This window comes from Stegodyphus dumicola, chromosome 1 (assembly GCF_044657685.1).
Source record: "Stegodyphus dumicola isolate Sdum_Otavi_A_Nest chromosome 1, ASM4465768v1".
Lineage (NCBI taxonomy): Eukaryota > Metazoa > Arthropoda > Arachnida > Araneae > Eresidae > Stegodyphus > Stegodyphus dumicola.
In genome coordinates, this window is record NC_140768.1 from 92920598 (window position 1) to 92931243 (window position 10646).

At 32.8% G+C, this 10646-nt stretch overlaps 1 protein-coding gene across 2 annotated transcripts in view; it reads right to left on the reverse strand.

The window, feature by feature from the left end:
- The window catches only part of Polr2A (RNA polymerase II subunit RpII215), a 47644-nt gene that overhangs the window by 11806 nt on the left and 25192 nt on the right, over nt 1-10646 (reverse strand). The window contains exon 2 of one of the 2 annotated variants that reach the window (XR_015041427.1): nt 2572-2831. The gene's annotated coding sequence lies outside the window, so the exon portion shown is untranslated. Of the gene's footprint in view, nt 1-2445; nt 2832-10646 lie in introns of those variants that run through there. The other variant, XR_004760971.2, reaches the window with a different exon arrangement.

A 10646-nucleotide genomic window follows, 5' to 3' on the forward strand; every position in this document is an offset into this window, starting at 1 on the left:
CAGTAACCCTAATGTTGATAATGTTGGCAAAACTAGCCTTGGTGAAAACTGTTTTTAGTTTTTGTCATTAAAAAGGAGTTATTTCTGCGAATATCACCAAATGTGTTGTGATAAATTGAGATTTTGGCTATTAATAGTAACCCTTTCATTATGGACTGGAGTTTTTTTATTCTTACCATTCTTTTTAATTGTTGTGTTTCGTTGGGCATGCATTGGTGTTGTATTTTGATGAGGGTACCATCATTTAAGTATGTCTATAAATAAAAGGATGAATGTTGATGGTTTGGACACTATTATAAGTATTTATCCATCATTAACAGCAGATGAGCCGAAACGACCAAAAATTTAATTGAATTGCTTATGTGGAGAATGGAGGAGATGGTAGTGGGAAGCGTGCACGCGGAAAAAAAAACAGGTATGTTAAAAAATTTATGTTTCATTTAGTTATTCGTCTCTGTGTTTTGTTGTTTATTGCTTTTATGTTAGGAACTAAGCATTTTTTGGTTATTTATTACTCTATGTTTGTGTATCTTTGGTTATTTGTTCGCCTCTCTGTGTTAAGACTGTGGCAAATTTTTCTGGTCAACATGACAGTTTTAACTTTGTTTTAGCTTCCTGATTTTGTTTAAGTGAAAATAGATCGATGTGTACACAGACAATGTTAAGGCAGTACACAATGCCTAGTTTGTGAAATTCTCTGACGTCTTTTTAAGTTAAAATAGGTCAGTGTGTATATGAACACTGAGTTTCTGTAAGTCTTCGTCTTCTTGTTTTGGCTTTGTGTAGTGGGCAGAAGGATCGGAACCATCTTGAAATTGGTGCCAATCTTGCCGTCAAAAAAGAAACAATTCGCCAAGGGGTACTGTAGTGTCAATTTTATCCCTTTTTTTTTTTTATGAAAACTTGGGAAGTTTAATTTTTACTTCTATTTTAGAATTACTAAGATGACTGTTTTTGTTTGAGAAACAATTTTTCATTTTAAAAGAGAGCATTAAAAATATCTTCAACAGATTTCGGTACAACTCTAATATACGCCCTAATTTCACCAAATGTGGCGATATGTGTTCTGCGCTGGTTTTTGGCACGATTGCATGTTCTATGGCAACCCTGTTGACGAAAAATCTTTCACTGGAGCTCGTTGGTACGCATCTGTGTCTGAGAAGATGGGAGGGAAAGATAAAATGGTAGTTGTTGAAGTTCGGCAAAAGGAAATATGATTGTGGCTATCCTGTTGAGGGGTAGTGGGTATTTCGAAGTGTGGAAAGAGGGTCTAGGAGATTATTTTTAATGGCAGTGCATGATAGAAGTAGGGATTTGTGATTTTATTTATTTGTGAACCATAGTATAAATTTTCTGGATAGTGTGTCTGGCTGTCGTGTAAATACAATAGTGATTACGTGGCGGCATGTTAAAGGTGGTATGAAATTTATATTTCTGCTATTCGAAAACGCATTAATTCATGGTAAGTGCATTTTATTTTATCCTTGTTCTTATTTTGTAGAATGTTATGTTCATTGGTTCTTTAGTATGAATTTCTGTCGTTATTGTTGTTTTTTTAAATTGTTTGAAATTTATTTTAGTTTATTTTGTTGTTTAGTGTCTACACTGTACAATTCGTAGATGTTTTTTAAAGTTAAAACAGAACGCTGTGTACATGGTATTATTTAAATTTATTGTTGTTACGTTATTTTATTAAAGCGAGGAGTGCGTAGATCGTAGATTCCTTCCTTGCCTAAATTGTGCAATTCGTAGAATTTTTTTAAGTTTAAACAGGATGCTGTGTACATGGTATTCTTTGAAATTTATTATTATTATGTTAATTTATTAAAGCGAGGTGTGCGTAGTTTGTAGATTCGTTGTCTTGTAGTAGTTCTTTTTTGTTTCGGATTTTTAGCTAAATTGTGTGTTCAAAACGTAGTTTTTGCATGTGCGAAAACCGCGTTTTTGGAGACATTTTAGGCTAAAAGTTCAAAATGTAGACAAAAAATTTAGATAGTAATATGGCAGCGTGAAGTTTCTCGCCAAAAATAATTGGCGACTTGAGGGCGCATATCAGAGTAGTTCCCAGATTTCATTCAAAACCAAAAACAAAAATATGATTTTCAGATATCTTCAGACAGCTAAATTCAAAAACACAACACTGTCTTACCACATGCTATTCTGACGGCAAAACATAAATCATTATTAACGTATTCTAATACAATTTATACCGTGATGTGAAATTTATTGCATAATTACATAAACAAAATATGTATTTCTGTCAATTTCAAACATATTAAATCCTTTCTCTTAGTATTTCGTAAGAAAATAATTTATGTCATCAATTTTAACAAAATATAGACAAATATCAACGGACTAAGTAACTATTAAACACAAAAAATCAAAAAATTATAAATCCGTACTCAAGAAGCCACAATACTTATATTTCTATACAAAGGCAATTACTTCAAATCGGCAGCTGATTTTAGAGTACACACCGAGTTATAATAAATATATGATATAATCTCATGTCTACAGACAGAACGAAGAATTTGAATGGAAGTTCGTAAAATAATAAAGTATTCTACGCACCTTTGGATGTTCAGGACTTTCCGATAGAAAGGAGAGATAGTCTTTTTGCCCGCTCGTAAACGATGTCTTCGGCCTGCAGATTCTTCTTCTTGTGGAACGGTGTATGATCTTGTTCACCTGGGTGTCTTGGCACAAGCGCCTGGCCCCAGCCACCACCCCAAGCTCTTATTGGACACGACTTCTGATGTCTTACAGTGACGAAAAGAATTCTCCGCGGCATTATTGTGCGCCAAAAGTTTGAGCCCGAGGTCATTTTAGCGCTGAAACAGGCGAAGCGATGATAGAATAATTTGCCATATTTGCGAAAAAATTACAAAAATAAAAAGCAGCTTCAGAAATATATTGTTAATATACATAGTATTAGAAAAAAGGTGCAAATCGATGTGCAGTCGATAACCGTTTAGTCATTAGATGAATATCGAAGTCATTTGACAATAAACACTTTTTATAAGATATAAAAGTTAAGAAACAAAACAATAATGCATAAAAAAAAACAGCATGATAACTCCAATTGACAAAGTCAAATAAACGATATAATTAGTTCTTTAAAAATATCTTATCACTTTACTTTATTTTAAACCATAAATGAAGAGAAATGAATGCCTAGAATTAGAAAGCAAAAAATTAATCTAACTACAAACAATTTTGATACCAAACAATAAATAAAAGGAAGGTTATTTTGTTAACAAACAGTTAATTTTTATGAAGCAATAACTAGCTTTTACATTTATATCACTTTTAAAAACACTGTTCTGAAAAATAAACCGCTAATTCATGAAAACTGCGGCAGACATTATTTAAGAGTTAAGTGCTTGACATTGCTGACGAAGTAAATCTTGTTAATGGTCTCCTGCTATATGAAATTTTACAATATATTTCTTAAATATCAGTATAGCGCTATGAATTGCATTGAATACAGATTGCATAGTCAAACGATATTTACGTATTATAAAGTTTTATCTATGCCATTAACATGATTTAACAATTTATATCAAAAGTGCCGACATATTTTCTTATACTGTTAGGTTCGTTTTAATTGCAAATATTCTGTTACATTGCACAAATTCACATTAACACAGGACATAAACAAATCCAAAGTAATTATAAGTTCCCCTTGACATAACTCAAACGAAAGAGATAATGGAATCTTTTCAGCCTGACGTCATAAATGGCAACCAATAAGAACAGGGGTGGTGGCTGGGGCCAGGCGCTTGTGTGTCTTGGCTGACTCTTTACCCCAAATCAAACATAGTTGAAAGTTTCGAAATGTTTTAGAAAGTAACTTTATTTAAGATATATTTTTTTTTTTAAATTAAAATTTTCAAAATATTCACGCATTATAAATTCAAGCCTCAAAGCTGTCTAACAGAATCTATGTTATCAAGGTAATTTTGAATCAATAAGTCTCAAGTGGTTACAAATACATACAATACACACAAGATATAAATATACATAAATAAAAACATAAAAACAAAAGAATACAGAATAACATGAAAAAGTAAATATAAAAATCAGACTTCCATGATTATATATTTGGATTGAGAATGGACGTTGGCCTTTTTTTATTAATATCATTCTTAAATCGCAATTATATATTCTGATTCAGAGTTACTAATAGTGCGTAAACGAATGTGAAACCGTCTGGCCAGGTGGCAATAAAAACTTCTCAATGGAATTGTGCAATGCATTGTTTGTAATATAGTACGATGCGTTTGTAACTTTCCGCAGAAAAACATTCTGGGCAGTTTGCAGTCTTTTTGTAGAATTTTACGTGAATATGCCTAGACTGGACAACCATAACAGAGCATGGGAAGCAGAATGGATTTATAAATGAGTAATTTATTATCTATAGATATAACGTTGTTTCGGGCAATTAACACATACACACAGAGATCGTATTTTATTCTCGAGTGTCAAGATGTAGAAACATCTGTTTACTCGACTTCTGATAAGGATCGGGTAGGAGCAGAAAGAGTAGGGTAGAAGGAAGTGTGGGAGGCTGAAAAAAGAGAGTGAGGTCCGCACTAGCGGCGGCGAAAAAACTGGGGGTGGCAAGTCCAGTGTCGTTATAAGATGTAGCCGCGGGTGGTAAAACCGCAGAGTCAGTTTAGCGTGAATGAGTCAATTAAGGTTGTAATTTTTATGTGGATAGGATGTCACAAGGGTACCGATGTTTTTCTCTGCGACGCGGGGGTGTCTGAGAGTGCTAATAAGGCTATTACTGTAGGTTTGTACTGAATAAAAGAAGTTGACCGCTAATCGTTTAATATACTCTTGAATAAGTTCGATTCGAAGGTCTCTGTGAATATAGATGTTGGGAATATACCAAGGAGCATTGATAATTTCTCGTAGAATTTTATTTTGTAGAATTTGTAATTGTTTAATATTGGTTTTAGCTGCATGTCCCCAGATCGGTGCTGCATAAAGGAGGGCTGGGCTAAGTATGGAGCGATATAGAATTAATTTGTTTGTAGTAGATAAGTTGCTTTTTCTACCAAGAGGTCGCATAGTAGCTGTGGTGATTTTAAATTTCCGTACTACGGACCAGAAGTGGGCTCTGAAGGTAAGTTTTTAGTCAAGGGTATTTGGTTTCATTAATACAGTCTATTTTTTCGTGAAATATTTCAGAGGGTGGAAGATAGTATTTCATGTTTCCTTTACGGAAAATTATTGCCTTATAAGGTCTCTGTGAATATAGATGTTGGGAATATACCAAGGAGCATTGATAATTTCTCGTAGAATTTGTAATTGTTTAATATTAATTATTTCATTAATACGATCTATTTCTTCGTCAAATATTTCAGGGGGTGGAGGATAGTATTTCATGTTTCCTTTACGGAAAATTATTACCTGAGTTTTATAAGTGTTAATTTTAATCCTCCAAAGGGAAAGCCATTTTTTCAGTTTTATGAGATAGCTTTGGAGTTGGTTTCTTACGGCGATAACTGTGCAGGCTTTAGTAAGTATGGCGGTGTCATCGGCAAACAGTGCAAGATGACCAGAAGGCTCTTTAGGGATATCTTGTGTATAAATATTAAAAAGGTACGGCGAAAGTGCCGACCCCTGTGGATCACCAGCAATGATTACTCTGGTGGTAGAGTAAACAGTACCGATTTTGATTCTGAATGTTCTGTTGCTGAGAAAAGAGGCTATTAAGCGAATAAAATGATCTGGAAAACTGAGTGATTAGTTTGTAAATAAGGCCTCGATGCCATACCCTGTCAAAAGCTTTCGATATATCGAGGAATATAGCACCGGTCGGAAGCTTGCAGTTGTAGCCTTCAGTGATAATGTTGAAAACTCTATAAGAAAATGGTGGCAAGTGCTATGAGGATTGCGAAAACCGAATTGTTCTTCTGGGAGAAAATTCATGGAAGGGTGAGTAACTTTAAACAGATGGCTAAGTAAACTGATAGGGCGATAGTTCTGTGGGAGAGTTGGATTTTGTTGCGGTTTAGCAAAAACAATTAACATAGCTTGCTTCCATGAGTTAGGAAAATGAGCGAATTTGATAATGTTGTTGATTATCTTAGTGAGGCGGGTAAGATCGTTGATCGGAAGAGACTTCAGTGTTTTAGTCGAGATGCCGTCGTGCCCTGAGGCTTTCTTCGTTTATAAGGCGCTGATGGTGTTGGCAACGATTGTTGAGGTAGTCAGGAAAGTGAAGTTGTACGGAGAAGGGTGATTGATTCTTGATTCTTCTGTTGATTTCTTTTGCATAGAGTTTAGTTCGTGTTTGAGTTGTGGATCCCTGGTGGTTTGCCATCTTTTACGGATCCGGTTTTTCTTTTTAATACTATTTCTTATATCGGGAGGCAAGGCTACAATGTTCTTTAGAATATAATTAATACAACAGGCAAGCGCTTTTCAAACATTTTTCAAGCAACAGCCATTTCTATAAATTAGAATGTTTTGCAGACAACCTTACTCTTGTTTTTTTTTAGAGAATACTTTTTTCGCATACATTACTAATAGCATACTTATATTTTAAATGCACAATGAATTTTACATTTGTATTAAACAATTAAATTAACAGAAAGGAAATTATATTTGTTTTTAAAGTTAAAAGTTTTTAAAGTCAAGGCTGTTAGACTTTAGATTAATTTATTAACTAGGAATTAAATAAATGCTATTACTCGTGTAAATGAGATGGACGAACCTGATAATTCTTGCGTAACTGTTCTCTGTTTTTGATACATTACTGGTTAGACACCACAGTTATAATGCTTTCCTCTTTTGCTGGTAAAACTAGAGTAGGAAATTTTTACTTACTTGCCAGTAATAAATTAATTATCACCTAAGAATAATATATAATTACTGGTTAACCATTATTATAAAATGTCAGCATTAGGGAGAAACTTGATATTTATATGTAATTTCCAAACTCTGAAACTTTCAACTGTAGTCTGGCCATTTAATTTGAATTTTATATTTTGGAAATCTAGAAGAGACACACAGGCAGGCTTTGAGAACTACTACAAGACCAAATTTGGAATTGAGCTTTTCTGCTCGAAAGTTTCCAATACACAAGACATATGCAGCAAAACAAGTACATACTTTCTACTGGAAACACTGAAGATCTATAATTTACCATGCCAGAACACAGATAATAAATTATGATCAGAAAAATGTCTTTAAAAGTTTTATTTTTATGGGAGTCCTGAAATATTAAAAATGTTTTCATACTTTCAAATTTGTAAAATTGATTGTATTGATTTTCAATGAAAAATATTGCTACAGCCTAATAGAGTTCTTAAAATAGTCTGCCACATGTGAAATATATATATTAGCTAGACTCTTTTATAATGAGTTTCTGGCTTTCGCTAATAGTCGAGCTTAAAAATCGTACTTAAATTATGTCATTTAGTTATTCAAATATGGCATGAGGGCTATTTAAATAAGGGATGCCTTTGTGGAGGACTTTCTAAGGATAACTGGCTTTTATTCATGTTACACATTGGAAAAACCAACCATTCAGCCAGCCCATTCACCTAAGTTCAAACCAATGATAAACTATCAAATGCACTGGTCAGCTTGGCCATTGGTGAGGTCTCTTTTACAGTGCATGCATTCTTCTCAAGTAAGTTTTTAGGTTTGCAACTTTCACCAGCTATGCAAATGAATATCACACTTGCATAAAGATGTCTTAGCAAAGAGGATCAGCACATTTTAACTTGATGAAATTCAGTTTGACAGATTAAAGTTTTTCCTAAAAGTGACAGCATTTCTTTGAAGTTAAAAATCTCTTTTCATAACGATACTGGCACTTTTGTACCATATAACCTAATAAATATTTTCCTCCTGGGTAACTCACATAATGTCCTCTTATTTCTACTAACACAAATGAAAATGATTTAAAGCCATATAAACAGTCAAATGCTAAATCAGAATCTCATTTTTATTTTTACATTAAATTAAACAAATTATTTTTCATCTGCATAAAACAAAATACATAAACTGTTTGTATACAAATAAAGTTAAGACATTGTTTTCATTGATTTAGAACAATAAAATTAGCAATATAACACATACCATTAAATTCTAACTATCAAATTAAAAATACAGAAGAATTAACAATAATCTTAGTTTTACTTGGAAAGAAAAGTCCAGATAAGTATAGTTCCAATATACATATTATACCAAAATAGCAGTTAAAAAAACAATAAGGTTATTGCATGTTACTGTGAAACTATATTTTGCAGAACCGTGGTATTCTGCAAGATAATATCAAACTTTGAAAGCATTTTTTAATATCATGTAAATTATAAAGATATACACTTAAATTATTTTTTTTAATGATTCTACAAAGTTATACAATGAAATGTGGTTACATGATTACTATCTTTGTTTTATTTAGCAGATATCTTTGCCATTTTAAATAAAGTTAATACACTCCATAAAAGGCTTAAGATGCATAATATTAAAACTGATGAAAAATACATTATGTTTGAAATTAGATGCATGATTATAATGTACAGAAGATGATATAAAATGTCTACACAATACACTTTTGGAAAACTGAATAATTTTTGCCAAGAAAGTGAAGTATATTTTGGAAACATTTCAAAAGTGCAAATTATGAAATATTTCTCAGCTTGAAAGCTTCATAAGAGACTATTTTTCAGAGAAAAACCAATAAAATTGATAAAAAACGTATTTCATAATTATAAAAAATCTGGTCATTTATTAATACAGGAAAGTAGCAATACTTTGAAGTACAGTTGAACCTTGCTATAACAAACTTCAAGGGACTGAAAATTTGGTTTGTTATATTTGATCTGATATGAAAAAAAATAGATCATTTCGCAAAATAGTTAAAAATTAATTCGCAAGTCACACAGAAAGAGTGTTAGCATTGTCACGCTTTTCAAAAGATACTAATAGCAATTTTAAAAACATTAAAATTTATTTGCTTTAATAACTTGAGGTAAAACATTATTTAGCATAAAAGTCAAGGTTTAGTTCCAGCATTATCATTTAAAATATGAATATGTATCAGCCTTAAATAAAAAGCTGTCTGACAGCTCCATCAAAGAAACAATTCAAGCTCTTTGTTTCAATAGATCAATAGTTCTTTGGTTCAATGCATTATGATCTCCTTAGGCATATTTATTATGCATCCTGATTTTCCAAGATCTGAGTGTTACACCTCCCTCAAATAGTTCATAGGTAAAGATAAAAACAACTAAAAGTGTTTTTATTATTCTAATATCCTAAACAGGATGAATTTAAGGGTTAGTAATTTTCAATTTCATTTGTATACATTTGGAAGTTTGCTACAGCCATACAAAATAACATTAAGTCTACAGGACATTGAATGGGACAGGAAAATTCCCTCATTATCAGCCATATTCACCAAATAAAAACAGCAGAGTTTGTATATTCATCATTAAAAAATTAGATACCAATAAAGTAATTTTAATAATTCAATTAGCTATAAATTCCAATAACTTGATAAGTTACAAATTCTTATAGAATATACTTAAAATTGTTAGCACAGCCATAAAAATTTTAATTTATTTTCCCAAACATACTTTAATAGGAAATAGATCTGGGAAGTGGGCAGGCTACCAACCACTACTTGGAATGGTCTGGCTATTACAGAATAAGGCTACCCAGACCATAATGCCTGGAGTTAGATATCTGTACCATTCCAACATAAAGAGAATGGGACTGTACTGTTGAGCAGGAAACCTCCCCATTCAGAGACAATGGTCATTCAATCCAAAACGAAAAGCGACTGAATGTCACAGAACACTATTCCACAGTGCCCCATCACTGGAAACAAAAGTGCTGATATTTCAACATTGAAAGTAGAACACATACAGGGTACCGGGATCTGGAGGCATCTTGCAACGATTTTCAAGCCTCCTTGAGCAGTTACATTGGACTGAATTGTGATAGGATCTGTATCTTTCCATTGAACTCTCTCTTAATGTCTGTGTAGACATCCTTGAACAGTGAACCATAATGTGAGGCTTCTCTGGCACCTACACTATCCAAGCAATCAACGCTGTAGACTATAATACTGCGGCAACTCTCTAGCATCAGTCCAGTCACAAAGGCTCTACGGAAGTCTGTATATATCATTTCTAGCATGTAAAATGGTAGTTTTCCTCTTCCATGCATGTGATTGCTTCAGCCAGTGCTTTTTACACTCGTACAAAAGTCTACAAGATTTCATTATTTAAATCTGGCAGTTAACAATTTAGTGTCACTTCGGGGCGTGTGATAAAGTGTGAAGACACTAAATTTAAATTATTTCCATAATCTTGTAGTCATGACATTGTTTCTTTGATTGCATTAATTTCAATGACTAACAGTTTTGAAAACAAAGTAGACAGAATACAAAACGAGAAAGGTATCAGCAGATCTAGATTTCACTATTAGTGTAAGAAAATGCAAGCACATCCCAGGCATTTAACTTATACAATAGTGAAAATAAACTAATAATTATGCCAATAAAACTTCTGTTGTTTCCTCAGTTGACAGTTTATGGTTAATTGAATATGGCAAAGCACATGAGAAGGATCTTCTCGTGGCATTGCCATATTCAATTTAACCATATCCCCTTC